Below are 22559 nucleotides of genomic sequence, written 5' to 3' on the forward strand. Positions count from 1 at the left end.
AGCAATAGAAGATGGCCCAAATACTTGGGCCCCTATACCTGCATGAGAGACCTGGAAGAAGCTCCTGGCTCCCAGCTGTAGATCAACCCAGCTCAGGCCTTTGTGGTCATTTAGGGAGTGAATCAGCAGATGGAAGACTTCTCTCTCTGCCTTGCCCTTTCTCTGTCTATAACTTGGCTTCTCAAATAAATAGATCAATCTTAAAAAATCTTTGATAGTGGAATGAGGGCCTCCCTTTTTAAGATTAACAGCAATACATTATCTCATTGAATCTTTTTTTAAGATCTATTTATTTATTTGCAAGGCAGAGCTATAGAGAGGCAGAGGCAGAGAGAGAGAAGTCTTCCATCCACTGGTTCACTCTTCAAATGGCCACCATGGCTGGAGCTAGGGTGATCCAAAGCCAGGAGCCAGGAGCCAGGAGCTTCTTCTGGGTCTCCCACGTGGGTGCAAAGACCCAAGGACTTGGGCCATGTTTTACTTTTACTGCCTTCCCAGGCCATAGCAGAGCACTGGATCAGAAGTGGAGCAGCAGAGACTTGAACCTGTACCCATCTGAGGTGCCGGCACAGCAGGCAGTGGCTTTACCTGCTACTTTATACTTTAAGTATAAGTTGCTTTTGCTCCCATTTTACAGAATAAAATCAGAAAGGCTGATGAAGAACAAGCAAGCAGCTTGCCACTCTGAAATCACAGAAGACAGGAGATGTTGGTAATCAAGCAGAGTGAGAAAGGAGTCCCAGAGGCAGGCAGAAAGCAGCAGAGGATCCAACTTTTGAAATACAGGATCAAAATCAGAGCACTGCTAAATAATTTTATGTAACTACTATTGATGCAATTACAGGACATCATCTCTTTAAGGATTCAGGACACCATGAAACCTCCCATCAAGGTGGCATGTACCAATGCCATCTCACTAGTCAAAGTGATCAATTTCAGTTCACAATTGATCACAATGATAGGTCTAAGAGTCAAAGGGATCACATAAACAAGACTATTTTCTGCTAATACTAACTGATAGAATAAAAAAGGGAGAGAACAATCCAACATGGGAAGCAGGATACCAGCAGACTCATAGAATGGCAGATGTCCTAAACAGCACTCTGGCCTCAGAATCAGCCCTTAAGGCATTCAGATCTGGCTGAAGAGCCCATGAGAGCTTTTCAGGCATGGAAAGCCAAGACACTGTGGCAAAAAAAAAAAAAAAAAAAAAAAAAAAAAAAAAAAAAACCAACCTAAATGAAAGATCTCTGTGAGTGAGATCCCAGTATAAAGAACGGGCCATCAAAGAAGGAGGTACCTTTCTCTGAAGGGAGGAGTGAACCTCCACTTTGACTATGACCTTGTCTAAATAAGATCGACGTCGGTGAACTCAAAAGGCTTCCATAGCCTTGGCAACTCATGACAAGAGCCTAGGGATATTACTGAGGCCATAAACAAGAGTGTCAATTTGTTAAGTCAACAACAGGAGTCACTGTGCACTTACTCCTCATGTAGGATCTCTGTCCTTAATGTGTTGTTCAATGTGAATTAATGCTATAACTAGTAATCAAATAGTATTTTACACTTTATGTTCTGTGTGGGTGCAAACTGTTGAAATCTTTACTTAATATATACTAAATTGATCTTCTGTACATAAAGATAATTGAAAATGAATCTTGATGTGAACAGAATGGGAGAAGGAGAGGGAGTTGGGAGGGTTGCAGGCGGGAAGGAAGTTATGGGGGGGGAAAGCCATTGTAATCCATAAGCTGTACTTTGGAAATCTATATTTGCTAAATAAAAGTTAAAAAAAAAGAAAAAAGAAACCATAACCTCATTTAATTTTAACTACATGTGCTTAAATCAACATCTTTAGGCATATTTCAATATAGTAAAAAGCCATTGCAAACACAGGGGATGTGTTACAGCACTGAGAGCCTGGTGGAAAGCAATAGATTCCTTAACAGCAGGTGTGAGTCCTAAAGTCATAATCCCTTTTTGGGGATGGGCTTGGGTGAGATTAAAATTTGTGTCTTTAGAGATGTTAATTACTGATTGCATTAGGAGAAGGCTAAAGAAAAAATGTTGTTCATATTTCAAGAAATGTGGATAAAAGATGGCAACAAGTTATATAAAATAATATTTTTAACTTGTGATTTTTGCAAAATTAGGCAAAAAAAGCAGTAGGCATTTTAGAAAATACTGTAAATATATTTAAAATATTGATGAAAGATATTCACGTAATTTAAAACTCACTAATAAGCTTTATGACCTTGCATTTTTTTCCAGATTTATACAGTGGTCTTAATTATTCTCTTCTTACAGCATTCAAAACACTTTTGTAAAAGCTGTGGTCCCTTTTATCACTTGGGAGCAATACTTCCACTACAAGTAAACTTGAGAACTCTATTAAACAGGGTTCCTCATGGTTCTCAACTTCTCAAGAAAACCATAATTAATAAAATTAACATTGTCATCTATTTTTATAACAGTGAAAATCAGCTTCTAAATCTTCTGTTGTTTCAATAGCACATGATCAAACAGCCTTCCCAAGCTGAGAGTGACACAGCCAGTGAAATCCGCATTACCAATATTTCTATCAAAAGCAAATTGTGTTGTGCATATTAATATTTTAATGATTAATGGCTATTAACTTTATAAGCATCTGTTTCCTGTTTCACATTAAAGTATAAAAAATGAAACACCATTATTTACTTATCAAATTGAGAGTAAAATCTTTAAATCCTGATTCTAATGTTACTGACATTTTGAAACTGACTCCATATGTACTGATGAAGTGCACATTGATACATTAATTCTTGGGAATACTCATAACATATTTATCACTTTAAATATGTTAAACTTGGACAATATGATACTAGTTTTTTTTTTAAAGATCTATTTACTTATTTGAAAGTCAGAGTTACAAAGAGGGAGGAAGAGACAGAGAGAAATCTTCTATCTACTGGTTCACTCCCCAGATGGCTGTAGTGGCCAGGCCAGGACCAGGCCAAAGCCAATAGCAAGGAGCTTCTTCCTGGTCTCCCACACGAGTGCAGGGGCCCAAGCTCTTAGGCCATTCTCTGCTGCTTTCCCAGGCCATTTGCAGGGGACTGGATTGGAATTGGAGCAGCTGGGACTTGAACTGGTGCTCAAATGGGATGCCGGCAGTGCAGAGGGTGGCTTTACCTGCTATGGCACAACACTGGCCCCTAAATGATTCTACTTCTACAAATGGATGTTAAGTACAATGTGTGTGTGTGTGTGTGTGTGTGTGTATGTGTCAGTGAATATGAACATTTTAGTAGGATATTCATAACAGTAAGATATTGTATAATATTGTGTTTCATAGAATCTAAAAGACTATGTATTATAAAACACACATCTGGGCTGGCACTGTGGCATAACAGATAAAGCCACTGTCTGTAGTGCTGGCATCCCAAAAGAGTGCCTGTTCAAGTCCTGGCTGCTCCTCTTCTGGTGCAGCTCTCTGCTATGGCCTGGAAAAGCAGTAGAAGGAAGATGGCCCAAGTGCTTGGGCCCCTGCATCCATGTGGGAAACCCAGAAGAAACTCCTGGCTCCTGGCTTCAGATAGACCCAGTTCTGGCTGTTTCTGCCATTTGGGGAGTGAACCAGCAGATGGAGGACTTCTCTCTATCTCTGCCTCTGCTGTCTGTAATTCTGCCTTTCAAATAAATAAACAAATCTTAAAACACACACACACATCACTTACCACCAAAAAAAAATTTTAAATTTAGTAAATTTAACTATAGCTTAATTTAATTTTACATAGTGAAAAATATACATTTTAGGATTGATGAAGTGTGACACTGGTATTTCTGCTAACCTATTTTATATATCCCTAACTAGAGCTTGTTTCTATCTATTAAAACTGGTCATTTGGTTCAGCAATGACCATAGAAAAAAATGCTTTTCTGTTAGGGACACTTTTTTTTTTTTAAGCCAGAAGTATTTAGCTGTAGTTGAGGAAAAAATGGTAATTTTCAATACATGCAAACATTCTGTGTTGAGACTCTGGCTGTTTCTAGAGAGTGAATATATTTTGAAAGTGTTATTATATCTAACTGCTTTTACAAAATGTGATTTAGACAATTGATAGCCAAATTAAATAATCTCTACTCTGTTGGAAGTACTGGACAACAGACATTTAGACATGCTTCCATTTCTACATACAATTTAATTGCTATATGTATTTGAAAATATGTAATGCATGCTGATCTTGCACATTTTCACAGACAAACTCAATGTTCATATTCACAAAGAAGAAATTCTCCATATGGAAAATGAGTTATGGATCAGATGAAGAAAAACTTTTGTCTATTACTGTTATATAAATTTTATTTAATAAAATCGCATTTCTTTTTAGTTTTTTCTCTCTCTGGAAAGTGATAGAGAAGGATGACATTTCATGTTGACTCTACCAACCATAACAAGGTGAGAAAAGGGAGCATCTGGTCCCATTTAAAGAAGACAAGGTAAAGGCTTCTTTCTAATTAAATGAAAAGTAAGAATTCAAATTTAACCCTGCACATTGAAAATACTCCTGATTCAAAGACACATACTTTGCCAAAATCTCTTACTACTTCTACTTTCTGTTTGGCAGGTAGATAGGGTGGCGGCTGACAAGGGAAAAATGTCTGAAAAGTCCAAAAAGTCTTAAGAGAAACTGTGCATTTTAAAGTACTGCAGTTTACAAAAAAATGTATGAAGCAGTAAATAAAAAGGGAAGCCAGGTTGAGCCTCTTCAACAACTTCAACCCCTAACTATAGCATCACATAATAAAATAATACAATGTATGAATAGACTTTTAGTCACCATGTGTAGACATTTCACCTTGTTTTCTTTATTAAGGTGCCAATTAGCACTAGGCATAATTCCAAAATATTCTTTTTCTTCATTCAACACAAGTTTCAAAGAGAAAAAGCACAAGTTGTACTTGAAAACTAATAGTAGCCTTTCATTTTAGTGTGTAATGAGAGAGAGGGAGATTGGGTATGGGATTATGAGGTTGGAATCGAGGCTAGAGAAGGTACACATTTACTATATATTAGACACTGCTACTGGAAGGGTTAAATGTGAGCTTTACAGGGAAAATTCTGGATTAGTGGTAGCACAAATGAAAAGCCAATGTTTTCCCTTATGTTAATCATTAATCAAGTACCCATTTAAACGGCTAGCAACACCTGGCATTTTGCTCTTTTATGAGCAACAAAAGTCCTCATTTCATTTGAGGTTTAGTTTTTTATTTTATTTTCAAATCTGAATATATGTTCTAGAAGGGAAAACAAAAAAGATAAATGGAATCCCAAGTCTATTGATTTGAGGGCCCTCTAAATTCATTATTACTCTAAACTTAGTTAAGCTGGTTTGAGTCTTCTATAAAAGCGCCTTAATGAGAAAACAGAACAAAAGGATTGACATCTTAACAGCTTGCTAACTAACTGACATTTGTGATCAATAAGCACATTTTGAACTCTATTCTCCTTAAGAAATGTAGTCTCTGTAGGTACCAAATTGTGGGATTTACAGGTGTTTTCCTGAAATTTAGAAAACTGATCATTCTTTAAAACATTACTAGCATTTTGATGAAGTCATTCTTTCAATACTCCTGTTAATTAAATGAGTTAATTAGAATTGGATCTTTTTATGACAAGTAAAATAAATTCAACATTCAAATAGCCAAAGGAATTACACTAATTATGAATATATATATTGATGGGGGACCTATGTTTTATAGCGTGCCAAGTTTGATGCATATCCAGTTCATACAAAATTTAACTTTCTATCACACTTTGCAAGAATATTCTAATCCTGCATATGAAGATTCAAAATGTTATTTTCATTATTTCACAGCTTATTTAGAATCAATATAAATATAGCACTGACCTTAATTCCAGCCAGCAGTCACAAGACAGTTTGGGTTAGAACAATAAAATCTGGAAGAAAAAGAGGAAAACACCAGGATATTAAGTCAAGCAATCTAGCCCTTTATTATACTAAGAAGACAAGTAAATTCAGAAGTTAAGTGACTCATTTCTCACCCCATAAAATGTACTGGCTGAAACACAGCCATTGGTAACACAGGGTTTTTGCAAAACTTCAAACTTAAAATTTAATAGCATTTTAAATTTAAAATTATTTTCTAGATTTTTATCTTTTTTTCAACTTTTATTTAATAAATATAAATTTCAAAAGTACAACTTTTGGATTATAGCGGCTTTTCTCCCCAAAACCTCCCTCCCACCCCCAACCATCCCATCTCCCACTCCCTTTCCCATCCCATTCTTCATCATGATTCATTTTCAATTACCTTTATATAAGAAGATCAACTTAGTATATACTACATAAAAGTTTCAACAGACTGCACCCACAAAGACACACAAAGTATACTGTTTGAGTAGTAGTTTTACCATTAATTTACATAGTACAACACATTAAGGACAGAGGTCCTACATGGGGAGCAGGTGCACAGTGACTCCCATTGTTGATTTAACAACTGACACTCTTATTTATGACATCAGCAATCACCCGAGGCTCTTGTCATGAGCTGCCGAGACTATGGAAGCCTTTTGAGTTCACCAACTCCGATCTTATTTAGACAAGGCCATGTTCAAAGTAGAAGTTCTCTCCTCCCTTCAGAGAAAGGTACTGCCTTCTTTGATGGCCTGTTCTTTCCACTGGGATCTCACTCACAGAGATCTTTCATTTAGGTTTTTTTTTTTTTGGCCACAGTGTCTTGGCTTTCCATGCCTGAAATACTCTCATGGGCTTTTTAGCCAGATCTGAAAGCCTTAAGGGCTGATTCTGAGGCCAGAGTGCTGTTTAGGGAATTTGCCATTCTATGAGTCTGCTGTATATCCTGCTTCCCATGTAGGATCATTCTCTCCTTTTTTAATTCTACTGTTTTTCATAATTTAATTCTATTGTTATTCATAATTTAATTATATTATTCATAATTTAATATTATTATTCTATAATTTAATTCAATTACTATTTGCAGACATTGGTCTTATTTATGTAACCCCTTTGACACTTAGTCCTTTTTGATAAATATTAACTTAAACTGATCACTTTAACAAGCAAGATGGCATTGGTACATGCCACCATGATAGGATTGAATTGGAATCCCCTGGCACATTTCTAGCTCTACCATTAGGGATAAGCCTGATTGAGCATGTGCTGAACTGTACATCTCTTCCCTCTCTTATTCCCACTCTTATATTTAACAGCAGTCATTTTTCTGTTAAATTTAAATGACTAGAATAATTGTGTGTTAATTAAAGACTTCAACCAATGGTATTAAGTAGAACAAAAAAATACTAAAAGGAATAAAATAGTAAGTTGTTCCCCTACAGTCAGGACAAGGGCTGATCAAGACATTTTTCTCATAGTGTCCATTTCACTTCAACAGGTTTCCTTTTAGGTGCTCAGTTAGTTGTCACCGATCAGAGAGAACACATGATATTTGTCCCTTTGGAACTGGCTCATTTCACTCAGCATGGTGTTTTCCAGATTCCTCCATTTTGTTGCAAATGACTGAATCTTAAAACATATTTTAAATGCCAAAATTATATTCTCTTTCTCTTTTAATCAGTTTCTATCTACTAAAGATAGAATTCTCAAAATATTCAACCAAGAAGAATTATTAACACATTCTATTCCTGATGTTCTACCATCTCTCTTAAGAGATATTTAATTAAAAATAATAAAATCAATACATTTGGATCCTACCATGGATTCAAAGTGTCTCCACCACCCCAAATTCAAAGTGGAATCCTAACCTGCAATGAGATAGTATTTAGAAGTAGAGCCTGGGCCTGCACTGTGGCATAGCACATAAAGCCAGCTGCAGTGCTGGCTGCAGAGCCAGCTTCCCATATGAGTGCCAATTGGAGTCTTGGCTGCTCCACTTCGATACAACTCTCTGCTATGGCCTGGGAAAGCAGTAGAAAGTTAGCGCCCTACACCTGTGTGGGAGACCCAGGGGAAGCTCCCGGCTCCTGCCTTCTGCCTAGTCCAGCCCTGGCCATTGTGGTCATCTGGAGAGTGAAGCAGCACATGGAAAATTCTTTCTCTCTCCCTAACCCCTACCTGCCATGTCTGTGTGTGTGTCTGTGTCTTTCCCTCCTTCTCTGTAATTCTTTCAAATAAATACATCTTAAAAAAAAAAAAAAAAAAAGCTCTGTTGGCACTTTCACCATGGAGGGTGTGGAAAAAAAATAGCCATCTGTAAGGAAGTAAGCCTTCACCAGACTTCAGATCTCACACCATGGCCCTGTTATTCCCAGCCTCCAGAACTGTGAGCATTAAATTTCTCTTGTTTAACAGCCACACTATATACGATATATTGGTCTGAACAGGGTACACCAAATGTTTAACCTGACAGTATTAACAGGGAGTCTAGATTTTTAGTCCAGGGTCAAAAATCTGTCTGAAGATAGCAAATATTTTCATTGCCTTTTTTAAAAAGACAGTTCCAATGGCAACCTGTCAATTTTCCAATTATTCTTTTAGACTTAAGCCTTGCCATTAAAATATGCTAGGGAAGCAAATCTGTGGCATAGAATTTATTTCAAATGAAAACAAACAGAAGATAAACCAAGGACAAAGCAAATGAAAAACTGCCAAAGGTCTCCTGTCTTTTGGACAGATAACAAATGGTAAAGAGTCAGATTCATATATATATATATATATATATACACACACACACATGCAAACACACAATAATTATACACACTTATGGCCGACAGTGTGATATTTTAATATGTGCATACAATGTACACTGATCAAAACTGGGTAATCAACATTCCCCTTCTTTGACATCACATTTGTGATTGGAAGCTTAGAGCTTCTTTTCCTTATTTGTTCATACAACATACACTAGATTGTTATGAACTCCCACTTGGCTGTGGGAACATCTATGACAAAGTCTCCAGCTGTAAAACAAAGTAAGCTCTAAAATATATTTGTGAGCTAATTGACTGAAAGTTTGTATATTTCTTCTTAATGATAGAAATATTTCATTACTAAAGTCAGTGCTAAGTCCAAAACTACATGAACCTAAATCAGTAATTGTTTAATGAAAAGAATAGTAGAAAGTAATATACAGAAAATCTTTAGCAAACACACATACACAAACACAAAATAGGTAAGAAACTGTTGATTTCTTATTCCTAATGGCAGATGTTTGTGAACTCTGTCATAGAAGAATGAAATGATATGCTGATATATCTGTGGTAAATTAAAAAAAAGATCTGAGGTATTAATGAGAATTCTGCAGATGAACATGCTTAGTACGTCTGCCTCTGCTTCAAACACCTGATATTATTTTACCTTGATACAAATATTATGTTTTGGTATAAATACAACAGTTCACAACCTCTGCCACATTGCCCTAGTTGTATCAAGTAAATTCACATGGGAATGTTGAAATATGTTCAACACATGAAAACACAACATCCACTAGGCACAATACAACTACTGACTTAGTGTAGTTTGAAGTTTCCATATTAGATTATGTTAAATTCCTTTCAATGATGACATAGTTTTGCAAATTTTAGGTTGTTTTTTAATGTTTACTTATTTAGTTCCATTTACATGAATGAGAGACAGAAAGAGGGTGAGAAAGGTATCCTCAACCTGTTGGTTTACTCCCCAAATGCCCACAACAGCCAGAACTGGGCCAGACCAAAGCCAGGAGCCCAGAACTCCATCCATTGGCCCATGCATTTAAACCATTATCTGCTGCCTCCCATGATGCATTATCAGGAAGATGGATTGGAAGCAGAGTAGCCGGGACTTGAGATAGCACTCCAGTAGGGGATGCGGTCATCCCAAACAGCAGGCCAACCCTCAAAGTTGAGTTCTAGATGATGTTTGTGATACAAAATCAAAATCTGCTTCTGCAGAGCATTATGCTTAGTGAAATAAATCAACCCAAAAAGACAAATATCATATTTTTTCTCTGACGTATGGTAGCTAATACATGGAGTACAAAAAATGCAATGCATGAGTGAAATTGACATTGTCAGATTTGATTATTGTTTATAGGCTTTGTCTATACCTCTGTGGAACAGTGGTCTACTTTCTACTTGTTGAATTCTTTATTTAGTGTAAGATTAAGCCTCTATAAAGTAAATTGAAAGTATGTTATAAAAATTAAAAGGAAACAAGAAGAGGGATGGAATGAGTGTGAAGTATCATTATGTGCTTAAAATTGCATATATGAAATACTTGAAATCTCTTCCTCTTTATATAAATGAAAATCCAAAGAGGTAACAGAAATAAGGATGACAATACCCACTGTGTCTCCAACAGCAGCATCTAGCAGCCACACATACCAGTAGTAAGCAACCAGGGGTTCCAAAGTATAAAATAAAAATGGCTTTTCTTTTAACTTATGTGAATTAATTTTTTCAAAAGGTCACTAAAAATATGAGGGTATAAATACCCTTTACAATAATAAGTGGAAAAGTGAAGTACCTTTTTACTTAGAGCTGCCATGAAACAAAATTACTGAGGGTAAAATGAACCAAGAAGGTCTAGAGAATTTGCTATTAGAGAATAGTTTTTGCTTTCATTTTTGCTCCATAAATTGAAAGAAGAGAGAAGCAGGAGAAATTTAGAATAATTTATATTTATTAAATAAAAGTTAAAAAAAGAAATTTAGAATAAGAAGAGTTATGATGCAGAGAAAAAGAAAACAAAGAGAAAAACATTTTTAAAGTAAGACAAAAAATACTAGAAGAGTAGGAAGGTCAGTAGTTCAACGCATTGAGTTATTTTGTAAGTTTGGCATATGAGTGTCTGGGTATGTGTGTGCCGGGAATCTGGGCATATGTGTGGATGGGTGTGTATAGGGGTGGATGTATATGCTGGACATATGTGTGACTGGGTGTATATATATATATATATATATATATATGGCTGTATGTATATGTAGTTGAACATATGTGTGGCTGGGCAAATGCATGGCTGTGTGTATGCATGGGTGGATGTATGTGTAGCTGGGCATATGTGTAGTTGGGTGTATGTGTTGCTAGGTATATTTGTGGCTGAAAATATGTGTATTAGGGGTTTGTATGCTATGTATCTGTGAGGTTGAGTTGATATGTGGCTCTGTGGATATGTGGTGGTATATGTATATTTGGGCATATATGTGGTTTGGTGTATGGATGCTAAAGGTGTTTGGGGCTGGGTACAAGAGTTACTGCATGTATGTAGCTGGGCATGTAAGTGGCTGATCATATGAGTGGCTGGGTGTATGTGTGCTGTGCTTATGTGGCTGGATGTGCATTGCATAATTGTGTATCTAAGAGGCAGTTGAAACAGTACACACTAATATTGGATGATAAAAGACAAAGAATGTGTGCACTTTGATGATGTGGATAATCAAGATCACTCCTAGGAAAAGAGAGGACATTGGAAAAGAGGTTTTCGTCCAGATCCAAATATTCACTAGGAAAAAAGGTGATGGTTTACACAACAATGTGAATGCACAGCAAGGTGAATACAATCTATGCCACAGAACTATATGTTTAAAGATGGTTAAAATAGTAAACTTTGTTATATATATTTTACCACAGTTGTAAAAGGCAATATTGTTATTCTCAGAACTTGCATGACATCTAGCATAGAAACTTGCTGACAGTTGCTAAATATATAATGAAAGATGAATATTAGAATGATAATGACATGTAACAACCAAAATGGTTTAAGGGAAAAGTTGTTCCTAGTCTTCCTGGAGCCACAGAAAGTCCACATGGAACTGTTCATCTATCTGTGTGCAAACTTTTAAGCATTTATTTCGCATTTGACCATAGCCACTTCTTACTAACAGCTCTTAAACATAATAGATTAACATCCTAATATCTTTAGTACTCTTACATAGATTAGATTTTGTCTCCTCCCAGTTAAAACAAAATGATACCTGGGAGTTTTTCAAAAGTTGAGTCTTATAACACACAAAACTGACTTCTTTTCATGTTCCCTAAGTGACTGGAAAGACATTTCAATTTGCCCCACACCATTGTAACTCCCACACATTACCATCATACTATCTCCAAAATTAGCTTGCTTATTTTCTTTTCAATACAGCATGAGTCAAAATAAACTACATTCAAAATGCTTATGCTATCTTAGTTATGTGAAGCTAGTATTTGAGCCTACAGGCTTAGCAATGTTTTACACAGAGAAGAATATCAATAGTATTGAATGAATGATGGACTCTTATCTTACATGATGCATAAAATGGATTAAAGACTCACACACATGTCAGACCAGAAAATTCTTAGGGAAAAGTGGGGAGGGGATAAGCACCTTGACAATGACCATTGACCTCGGCAATCATTTTCTTAAAAATTATTTATTTGAAAATCAGAATTACAGAGAGAGAGAGAGAGAGAGAGAGAGAGGTATCTTCCATCTGCTGGTTCACTCCCCAAATGGCTCCAATGTGCAGCTCTGAGTCAGGACAAAACTAGCAGTCAAGGCCTTAATCTGGGTCTCCAATGTGGTCGCAGGGGCCCACACACTTGGGCCATCTTCTGCTGCTTTCCTAAGCCATTAGCAATGAGCTGTGTTGGAAATGGAGCAGCCAGGACTCAAATCCATGTCCATATAGGAGGCTGGCATTGCAGGTAATAGATTTACCTGCTGTGCCACAACACTGGCCCTGGCAGTGAATTTTTGGACCTGATACAGAAAGCTCAAAGAACAAAAGCAAAAAATGGGCACGCATTGTGGCACAAAGGTGTTAAGCAGCTGCCTGTCATGTCCACATCCCATTTTGGAGTGCTTTTTATCCTGGCTCCTTTCCTTGAGATCCAGTTTCCTGTACTTGGGCTCCTGTCATCCATGTGAATGATCCACGTGGAGTTTAGAATCCTGGCTTCAGCTTAGTCCACTCCTGGATGTTCCAGGCATTTTGGGACAGGAAACCAGAGGATGGAAGACCTCACTACCTCTCACTTACCCTCTCTTTATCACTCTGCCTTTCAAATAAATAAATTGATAAATATTTTCTGTCCAAAAAAAGTAAATAAACACGAGAAAGACTACAGCAAACTGTCCAGCAACAACACAATGAAAAGGCAACATATAGACTGGGAAAAAAACATTTGCAAAGCATATATATAAAACATTGAATTAGTATCCAAAATACGTAAGGAATTCATGCAACTTAATAGCAACAAATACATAATAACAAACTGATAAAAGATAATCAAAGGATGAGAATTACCATTTTTTCAAAGAAGACATAAAAATGGCCAACAAGTATCAAAAGGTGCTCAATGTTAACCTTATAACAGAAGCTAAAACCACAATGAAATATTAACCTTACACTTAACAGGATAGCGATCATTACAATGGTAAAAGGTGAAAGCACTGGGAAAAATGTAAAAAAAGACACTGTTGTGCAGTGCTATTGGAAGGTGAATTGATGAAGTCAGTGTGGAGAATAGTATGGAGCTACCTCAAAAAAAAAAAAAAAAAATAGAACTACCATATGACCCAGCAATCATTCTTCTAGGTATACCCAAAGGAAATGAACTCAGTACATCAAAAGAAATACATGTGTTCCCATGTTAATTGTGACATTATTCACAGTGGTCCAGATATGGATACTACCAAAGTGTCCATGATCAGATTAACAGATAAAGAAATTGTGATATATATAAATCTACACACACACATACACACACTGGAATATTACTCAGTCTTTAAAAGGTAGAGACTGTCATTTGCAACAACATAGATAAAACAGGAAACATTATACTAAGTGGAATAAGGCAGACAGAAAGAAAATTGGTGCATGATCTCAAATCTAGAATTTAAAAAACTGAACTCATAGCAGCAGAGAGTAGAATAGTAGTGATAAGGGGTAGAAAGGTGGGGAAATGAGGAGATATTGGTCAGAGTACACACAGTCACATAGGTTGAACAAGCTGAGAGGTCTAATGCACAGCACAATTTTGACTATACTTTGTGATAATCTACAGTATGCTGAAATTTGCTAATGAATAGATTTCAAATGCTCTCTGAGCATGTTAATTTGCTTCAATGTTGTAATCTTTCCACTCTGTATTTGAAATTAAATTTCATGTTGTACATGTGAACATAATACACTTTTTTTTTTTTTTTTTTTTTTTTACAGGCAGAGTGGACAGAGAGACAGAGAGAAAGATCTTCCTTTGCCGTTGGTTCACCCTCCAATGGACGCCGCGGCCAGCGCGCTGCGGCCGGCGCGCTGCGGCCGGCGCACCGCGCTGATCCGATGGCAGAAACCAGGTACTTATCCTGGTCTTCCATGGGGTGCAGGGCCCAAGCACTTGGGCCATCCTCCACTGCACTCCCTGGTCACAGCAGAGAGCTGGCCTGGAAGAGGGGCAACAGGACAGAATCTGGCGCCCCAACCGGGACTAGAACCCGGTGTGCCGGCGCCGCAAGGTGGAGGATTAGCCTAGTGAGCCGCGGCGCCAGCTATAATACACTTTTATTTTAAAAAATATTTGATGGATTTATATTCATTGAATAAAAGTTAAAAAAATATTTGATGGAAACAAAGTTCTGAAGGAGATACTCATTTTTGATCTACTGAACTCAAGCTTTTCTTGGCTTTTATTTATTTGTTTGGTTTCCTTATCTTAAGGGGAGCATATCCATGTGTAGTGCCAAGAGCAGCTGCTTTATAAATAACTGTGGAACTGGATTTTTTTTTTTTTTCAGTACAAGCCAGTTAAGGGGCAAATAGATGGAGCAGTGAAGAATTATTTTGCTCTAAGGCTCAGGCCTCATTGGGAACATCTGCCATTTCAAACACACAGGTCAAGACTTTGGGTGTGGTATTTTGCTAAACAATGCCCTAAGCATAACTCAAATGAAATTCTTTTCAATAGGCTTCAGGTATCTGCCTTCAGGCAGCTTAATGTATCAGCATATTAGAAGCACCACTTATCCTTCCTTTGTCTCTTTCTTCTCATCCAAAGGTAGAGAAAATTTCGGAAAATAATCTTGAGAATTCATTGCTAACTCTTTCTTTCTCTTTGTACAATGAGAAATTATTTCAAGCCTTATATTATAAATCATATTGGGATAGTCAGGTAACATTATAAATCCCATATCAAACTGATGCATAATTGTTTGTGCCTCAAAGAAATACCAGTTGAAAATAGCAGACTTATTTTGTTAAGGTTATCTGCCCTTGGTATAGTTATGCTTATGTTTTAATTTACAGACACTGTTATGGCTTGAGTAACAGAAAACTTACTGCTTGAATTACAATTTACAGAAACAAATGTTGATAATATTCAAATATAAGACATCACAAAATAATTCTGTTATAAAAATCAAAGGGTTTTTTATTTGTTTATAGTCCTTAAATTTTTAAGTTTTTAAAATACTGGGGAATCCAGCATTCTTGCCACTAAAGAGTTTCCTTAATTGTAATCTAATAGGGTAGGGGTGATTGTGAAAAACTCAATCTACAGAAAGCCATAATTAAGAGCAGAATGTGTCTTTTGTCATAAAGGAATACCAATAAAGAGCTATGAGAGATCAAAGAAGAGGAAAAAACAAAATGCCTGCTTCTCAAGCAGTAACATTTGAGTTAGTTTTGGAAGGAAGCAAAGGATTTTGATAGGTGGATATGAAATGGAAAGGGGGCAAACTCACACAACAGACACAGCAGAAACACAGGAAACAAAAGTCCAGAAGCTGTTGAGAAAAACTTATAGTTCTACCTGCTAAGTGAAAGAAGAGCAACAGTTGGGTAGAGTGGGTCTATGTATGGAGTAACGTCCTTGAATGACAATCTGCAGAGGTTCTATAGCTAAATACAACTGTATTTAGTTTCACATGCTAAAGTGAACTACTGAAAGTTTTAAATTCAAGAATGGAGTAATTAGGAAATTTAACCTGGCAACAGTGTGTAGAGGGGATCAAAGCCAAAAAGAGATGAAAGGAGAATAGACCATTTAGGTGGATCCTTCAGAAGTCAAAGTGAACAGCAATGAAGAGGCAATTCAAGCAAAGACATCTCTATAATGGAGACCGTATGTTCTGGTTATTGCACAGATACATGTATCCATTTGCCCAGTCTGCCAGAATAGAATACTGTAGACTGGGTGGCTTATACCACAAAAGTGTATTTCCTCACAATATTGGAGGCTGGACATCTGAGGTCAGGGCGCTAGAAATGTCAGGTTCTGGTGAAGACTCACTTCCTGGCTTGTAGCCACCTTCTCACTGGTCCTTGCACAGTGGAGAGAGATGTGCCAAGGGTGGGCAAAGTTAAAAATCAGTCACCTACCTGTCTGTCAAAAATCTCTTCCACTTCTTATATGACCACCAATCCTAATGGATGAGGGACCCATCCTTGTGACCTCATTTAACTTTTATAACCTCTGAAAAGTCCTACAGTTAAACTGGGGATTAAAACTTCAATATCTGGATGGGGGTGGGGTGTACAGTTCACAGCCGTATGTGTAATTTATAGGATTCAGAACTGCATTGGATATGAAAGGCATGGATCAGAGAAAAGGAGCCAAGAGAATTCTGAGGATTTGAGAAGGACTCTGAAATTCATAGAAACAGAGAAGGCTAAAGGAAAATCAGGTTGCTGGTGAAAAGTAGAGGATATTAGGCTTTTAAAAACACATAAAGTTTGAGTTTCTGGTAGAATAATAAAAGGAAGGTATTCATCAGAAAACTAATCTTTTCATGGGAAATATGATTTTATATGATACATAAAAGGATGAAATCAATATTAAAATAAGTTTAAAATTATTTATTTTTGTGATTATATACCTCCACTAGACTACATCAATATAGAGGCAGAAGTGTATGTTCCAAATTGTAGGAATTAGGTTGTCTAGACAACCCCCTTTATTGTATATTTAATGACACTTTGCCTTGACAGGTAGGTATAACATTAATAGAGTACTGGCTGTGTGTAAACCCATACTGTTTTTAATGAATACCATATCCTGCGTACTCAGACTAGGCTGCTTGGGGTTAGTGACCCACCAAATCCATGTTTATATCTCTAGCACTTAGTGTGGTATATGGCACAAAATCTGGAATCTATAAATGTGGAATGAGTCATTCATCAGAAAAAAAAAAGCAGGCTGAGTCATGGGCACTCCAACTAATTTCACCTTTGGACAGTGCATTATTCATATAAAACAGCATCATAGGAAGTTTGGCATTAAGTACTGCTTTTAATGGAATGTTCTGTACTGTGACATGTTTGTTATAGCTGCCATAAAAATGGCAGCTGGAAGTTAAGGCTTAAGAGCACCAGTTACATGCTGAGAATTGTACCTAATTCACCCATCTACTGTCACAACATTGAAAAAAAAATGAGTAGGTGACACAGCAACTAGAAAGAATAATGACTACTCACTTAATATGAAGAACTTTCAATGCCTAAATCATGCAATTTGTTATATGAAAACTAGAGTATTATTTATAATGCAAAAGCAACAATATTAAGAAATGAGCGTTAAGTGTTTAATATAACCCAGGCATTGAACAAAGCATGTCACATGTACTACTGATTTAACCTTCACAAGACCAAATATAATGGAGATATTATTATTTCCAGAAGTAAACTAAGCCTCTAAAGATTAAATATCCTGTATCCATGGAAAAATAAATGTTTATAATTAATTGATACGATATCAATATATATTACTAAGGCAAAGAAACAACACAAACTAGCAATAAGTTGAAATGTATAATATACATATGCCTTTGTTCAGTGTATTTTAATTTTTTTCATATTTTGTCTTTACGCTAAGACCACAGATGGATTTTCCTGACTGTATGAATACCCACCCAAAGTTTGATATATTCAAATTCAGGAAGAAACATGTTTTGGAGAAAGTATAAGAAAAGAAATGACACATTTTTAAAATGTTAAGAGACCAGTGTCCTTTAGTTAATTCTTCAGGAATTTCCAATAGGACAAAAATTTTGGAAGATAGCTGTTATGAGTTGAATAGGACTTATCTCTGCATAACTCATGTAGACATTTAAACTCTTATGTTTTAATGTTAATGGTTGATAGGCTAATGGTGGGGCTTGACCTAATTGTGGTGGCTAGGAAGTGGGACCAGCGGCAAGGTGTTTAGGTAGTTGGTGGCTTGCCTGTGGAGTTCTCTGGAGAGGTTGACTTGAATTCAAGTTCAGCCTATCTCCCTCTCTCTCTCTTTCTCAGCTCCACACTCACCATAACCAGCTTCTACCAGACCTGAGGCTATGGGTCACCTGATCCAGAATTGTAAACTCTGATGTGTAAGCTGAAATAAGCCTCTTTAGTTTAGTGTAAGTATTAAAAAGTAGAATAACACAATAGCACTATTGGAAACTTTTGGTGGCATTACTTCAAAATCTGGCAAAAAGGGACTTACATATAGTTTATTAGTGTTTTTTAATCAATGTTAAGCATAGAAATAGTTTAAGAAGTTAACCAATTTAACATCTGCAATGAAAAATAGCAGTAAGAAGTAAGAGTTATTAGAGAGACCAAGTACAACTGAATAATGATGTATTATTTAGATAATTTGGTAGCATGTTGAATGATGCAAAAGCCAATATGCTTATTTTTAGCAGTATGAAACCTTTTCACTTACTTATATCATTAGTTGTTTAAGTCTGAAATTTCTCTGAAAGGGTTTTATAGTAAAGTGAATGCATTATTAATTACTAGTTGAAAAGCTTTAATGGTAAAACTTCTTGCTAATACTTGGGTTTATGACTGTGATTTGTAAAGATGTGGGATACACGAGAACCACATAAAAGGCAGCATTATGTATCTTTTGCCTAAGAGCTGGGTTTTAAAGATTAACGCCAGTACCTAGATTTTCTTCAATTTGGAAAGTATGCATTTTGCTGTCCCTCTCAGAATATCATTTTATCATCTGAGCAAAACTAGACTTTCAAAGGAATGTACAGCTATTGGCAATCCTTAAACAATAAAGCAAATTTGCTCCCCATAGCTCCAATTTCCTGAAAACTTTGTAGAGGCAGCAAGAAGCCAAACTGAAGCATTCCACACATTTCTGGAGCCTGAATCAGAGGCTTTCTCTACAGCGAGTCCAGGTGTATTTAACTCCTACATATATTGTTATAACACAACTCCAGCATAATTTAACAGTTGCAAATCCATAAAAGGGGTATAAAAGGATTGACTTTGAAACTACTTATTAGAGAGAAAATTTTCATCCATTTTAATATTCTTATTGCATTTCATATTACATACAAGGGATCAAAACAGAGGTTGGAATTTCAGTGGAATTTAATTTTATAATGGGAAATCTTATGTCTGGAATAAATGGAGCTACAGCAAAAGTTAGGGTTTCCTATAAGTCTGTAAGTACTAATTTAATAAACAGGTCTGCTGTTACTATGTGTTAAATATTAAATACTTATATTCCACTATCCCTCAACCGTAGTATTCAAAAATGCTCCTCTAAAGTAGCACCGGACCAAAAAAATTATAATGGAATTACACAGCTTTAGTTAACTATGTGGTATGTCTTTTCCTTAGGATTTACGAATAGGCAGCCATATATATGTGTGTGTGTGTGTGTGTGTGTGTGTGTGTATATATAAATTGTTTACAACCCTGCATTTAAAATTTTAAGCAAAATGTTACTCATGGTGGTGAAGGCGTAAGCTTATCTATTTCACCTTTAGTATAATTTGAAGTAGAACCGAACAGCTAAACAGAATGTTCATGACCTGATTGTGAACCAAGACACATCTTTTGCCGGGACTTTACTGTAAGGATGTTTTCTCAAGCAAAGAGAGTACCCTTGGGAGTTACTTTCACATTCTTAGAGCAGATGTTTTCTGAATACCTGCTTCATGGCAGGATAGGCATTTCTCTAGGCATTGGGATGTAGTGGTGGTAAGTAAGTTATCAGCAAGGGCCGTGTCTTTTGAGAGCTTATAGTCCTATATTTTAACACAAATACTTAAGAGAATGATGACTGCTAGGAAGAAAATAAAGCAAGGGAGGAGATGAATAAATTATATTTTGAAGCTTTTTCCATCCATAATTTAAGCATCAAAAAATAAACAGAGGAAGGAGAATTATGGTACCACAAGTTAACTTCCACTTGGTACGACCACAGACCATCCATATCAGAGTACCAGTTCGAGTGTTGTCTGCTCAAATTCTGATCCAGCTCCCGGATAATATGTCTGGGAAGGCATCAGGTGATGGCACAAGTACCTGGGCCCCTGATATACATGTTGCAGACTTAGATGGAGTTCCAGTCTCTTAGTTTTGGCCTGGTCCAGCCCTCGCTATTGCAGGCATTTAGGGAATAAACTAGTGGATGGAATATCTATCTATCTATCTATCTATCTATCTATCTATCTATCTATCTATCTATCTATCTCTTCCCCCATTACTCTGCCTTTCAAATAAACAAATACAACCTTTAAAAAATAGAGAAAGAAGTACAAGCTGAAATGTCATTTTTCACAACAAGAAAGCTAGACCCTCACCTGCTGCTCTTTCAGAGGGGAACACTTCCACACTTGCTGCACTAACTACTGGTCAATCACATGAGTGATACATTAGAAAGTAAAAATGTAACAAATTCATATGAATCCTAAATGTGCACAAAAAATACAATTTGGAGACTACTTTACGGTTCCAATAGCATTTCGCATCTGTAGGACTTTAGGTTCTTCCACATATATAGTTTTGCTCAGTTCTGTAAGCAAAGACACCTCTGTTGACCTAGATTTTATTGGCTCTAATTCATCATCAGGCATAACACCCATTTTCCAATAAAAGGTACTCCTTAGTAATGGGCTATTCTCAATTGTTCACTTGAAGAAGTGTCAAATGTCATACAAGAAAATCCAGAGACAAAGGAAAACAAATGACTTACCCAAAGCCTATTAAATATTTCCAAATAATAACACATGCTTCATTCCCAAGCATTTGATATCGTAAAAAAAAAAAAGTTACAGAAGGTAGGTCCTAAAATCCACCCAAAACAAACGAACTCTTCTTGACTCCGCGAAGCCCAATTTTTTTGAGATTATACCACTGAGAAAATGCCTGTTGGTAAGTAAATCTTCAAGCAGCTAACACAGAGGGAAATAAGCTTTGATGGCAGTCAGGCACACCAAAATGGTGGCCCATGAGACTCCCTTAAGTCAACAGCATTTACCGGTTCTGCAGGTCACCCTGTCACTTCTTTGAGGACTCAGCAGTTGATGGATCCTTTGCCATAGCACTGTTGTAACTGTAGATTACAACAGTGGTAATGAGTGGTCTAATTACTAGCTTGTATTATGTATCTGTCATAACAGCAGTCATGCTACACAATTGCTATTGTGTTTCCATCTGCCACATTTCAGGGTGCCTTTGGGAACAGGGATAGCAGACTTAACTTCTTCCAAATGACATTTTTTTCTCTATTGCTAATAGCTGGCAAGGGACATTCACAGAACCAAGGAGGCATTAGTTTAGCCAATTCCAAATCAAGAAAGCTGCCATTGTTAAAATGGCAGAGTATATGCACCAAATAAGCACTTATAGATTTGCAGGAGAAAGATAAGACTGACTATAAGGAGCTTTCCATTAACTACATGGCACTTCTTGTAGTAATCTACAAACCAATGAGCACTTACCAGTAAGCTTAACTCTGTAAGGAGGCAGCTGTGTCTCACACTGTCTTAGGGGAAATTTGATTCACTGTCAACAGTCACCACAAGTGGTAACCTCAAGAATGAAAAAAATAATTTTATTCCAAATGCAACTTCATTTTTATCCTTAGGAGAAAAAGAAAAGGCAAGGGTCGTTACCCTTATTTTTTCAAAATGATCCAACTTAGGATGCCAGGAGTATCTACAGTTGTCTAACATTCATGAGTACGATGAGCTATAGCACCCTGTGTCTCAAGGGTTGGTGACCTGGGTAAAATTAAGGGAACTGGCAGAAAATGGAACATAATCTTCTGGGAGGGTTCTGAGGCCTCAAAAAAAAAAAAAAAATCTCTCAGCTATTTCCCATCTTTCCAGGTTCTGCATGTGTTGTTCAATCTTGCCCATGATGAAAAGATGGATGACAGTAAATGGTGTGTACCTTCTTAAGACAAAACATGATGTGACTAGAAAATTTTTCAAAAGAACATCACAAATGCTAGCATTACCACAAGTCAAATTGAAGGGCAAATGATGATATTTTTGTCTCCAATTTTAAATGCATTTTTCTTGCATATAAGTAGGAACTAAAACAGGCAGACTGTACAAACAAAATATAAGTAATTTCAAAGATAAAAATGAATACCATTTTTTAACATAAGGTAAAAGTACCATTGGATGTTTATACCACCACTAGCAATAAAACGAACATTAAAAGAAGATAAAGTTTTTCATGCTTGGATTTTTCTCTTCTTTAGGTTTATTTCATTTTTCAGTATTTCTAAAGTTATTTAATGAACATGTATTATATCCAATAATAAAAATGTGAGAAGTAATCTTACACACATTTTTTTTCAGTGAGGACAGCATAAAATTCTTGCA

General features: G+C 36.4%; 1 protein-coding gene and 1 long non-coding RNA gene across 38 annotated transcripts in view; one reads left to right on the top strand and one right to left on the bottom strand.

Moving 5' to 3' along the window:
* The window catches only part of MAP2 (microtubule associated protein 2), a 308431-nt gene that overhangs the window by 218796 nt on the left and 67076 nt on the right, over positions 1-22559 (bottom strand). For all 32 annotated transcript variants that reach the window (XM_051849211.2, XM_051849208.2, XM_008259081.4 and 29 more), the window contains exon 2: positions 5892-5941. The gene's annotated coding sequence lies outside the window, so the exon portion shown is untranslated. The remainder of the gene's footprint in view (positions 1-5891; positions 5942-22559) is intronic.
* Positions 1-22559, top strand: part of LOC108176883 (uncharacterized) — a 75491-nt gene that overhangs the window by 42982 nt on the left and 9950 nt on the right. For 2 of the 6 annotated variants that reach the window (XR_011387129.1, XR_011387131.1), the window contains 2 exons: positions 4371-4479; positions 22056-22111. This is a non-coding gene — a long non-coding RNA (uncharacterized lncRNA). Of the gene's footprint in view, positions 1-4370; positions 4480-18225; positions 18333-22055; positions 22112-22559 lie in introns of all 6 variants that reach the window. The other 4 variants (XR_011387128.1, XR_011387132.1, XR_011387130.1 and 1 more) reach the window with 3 other exon arrangements.

This window comes from Oryctolagus cuniculus, chromosome 3 (assembly GCF_964237555.1).
Source record: "Oryctolagus cuniculus chromosome 3, mOryCun1.1, whole genome shotgun sequence".
Lineage (NCBI taxonomy): Eukaryota > Metazoa > Chordata > Mammalia > Lagomorpha > Leporidae > Oryctolagus > Oryctolagus cuniculus.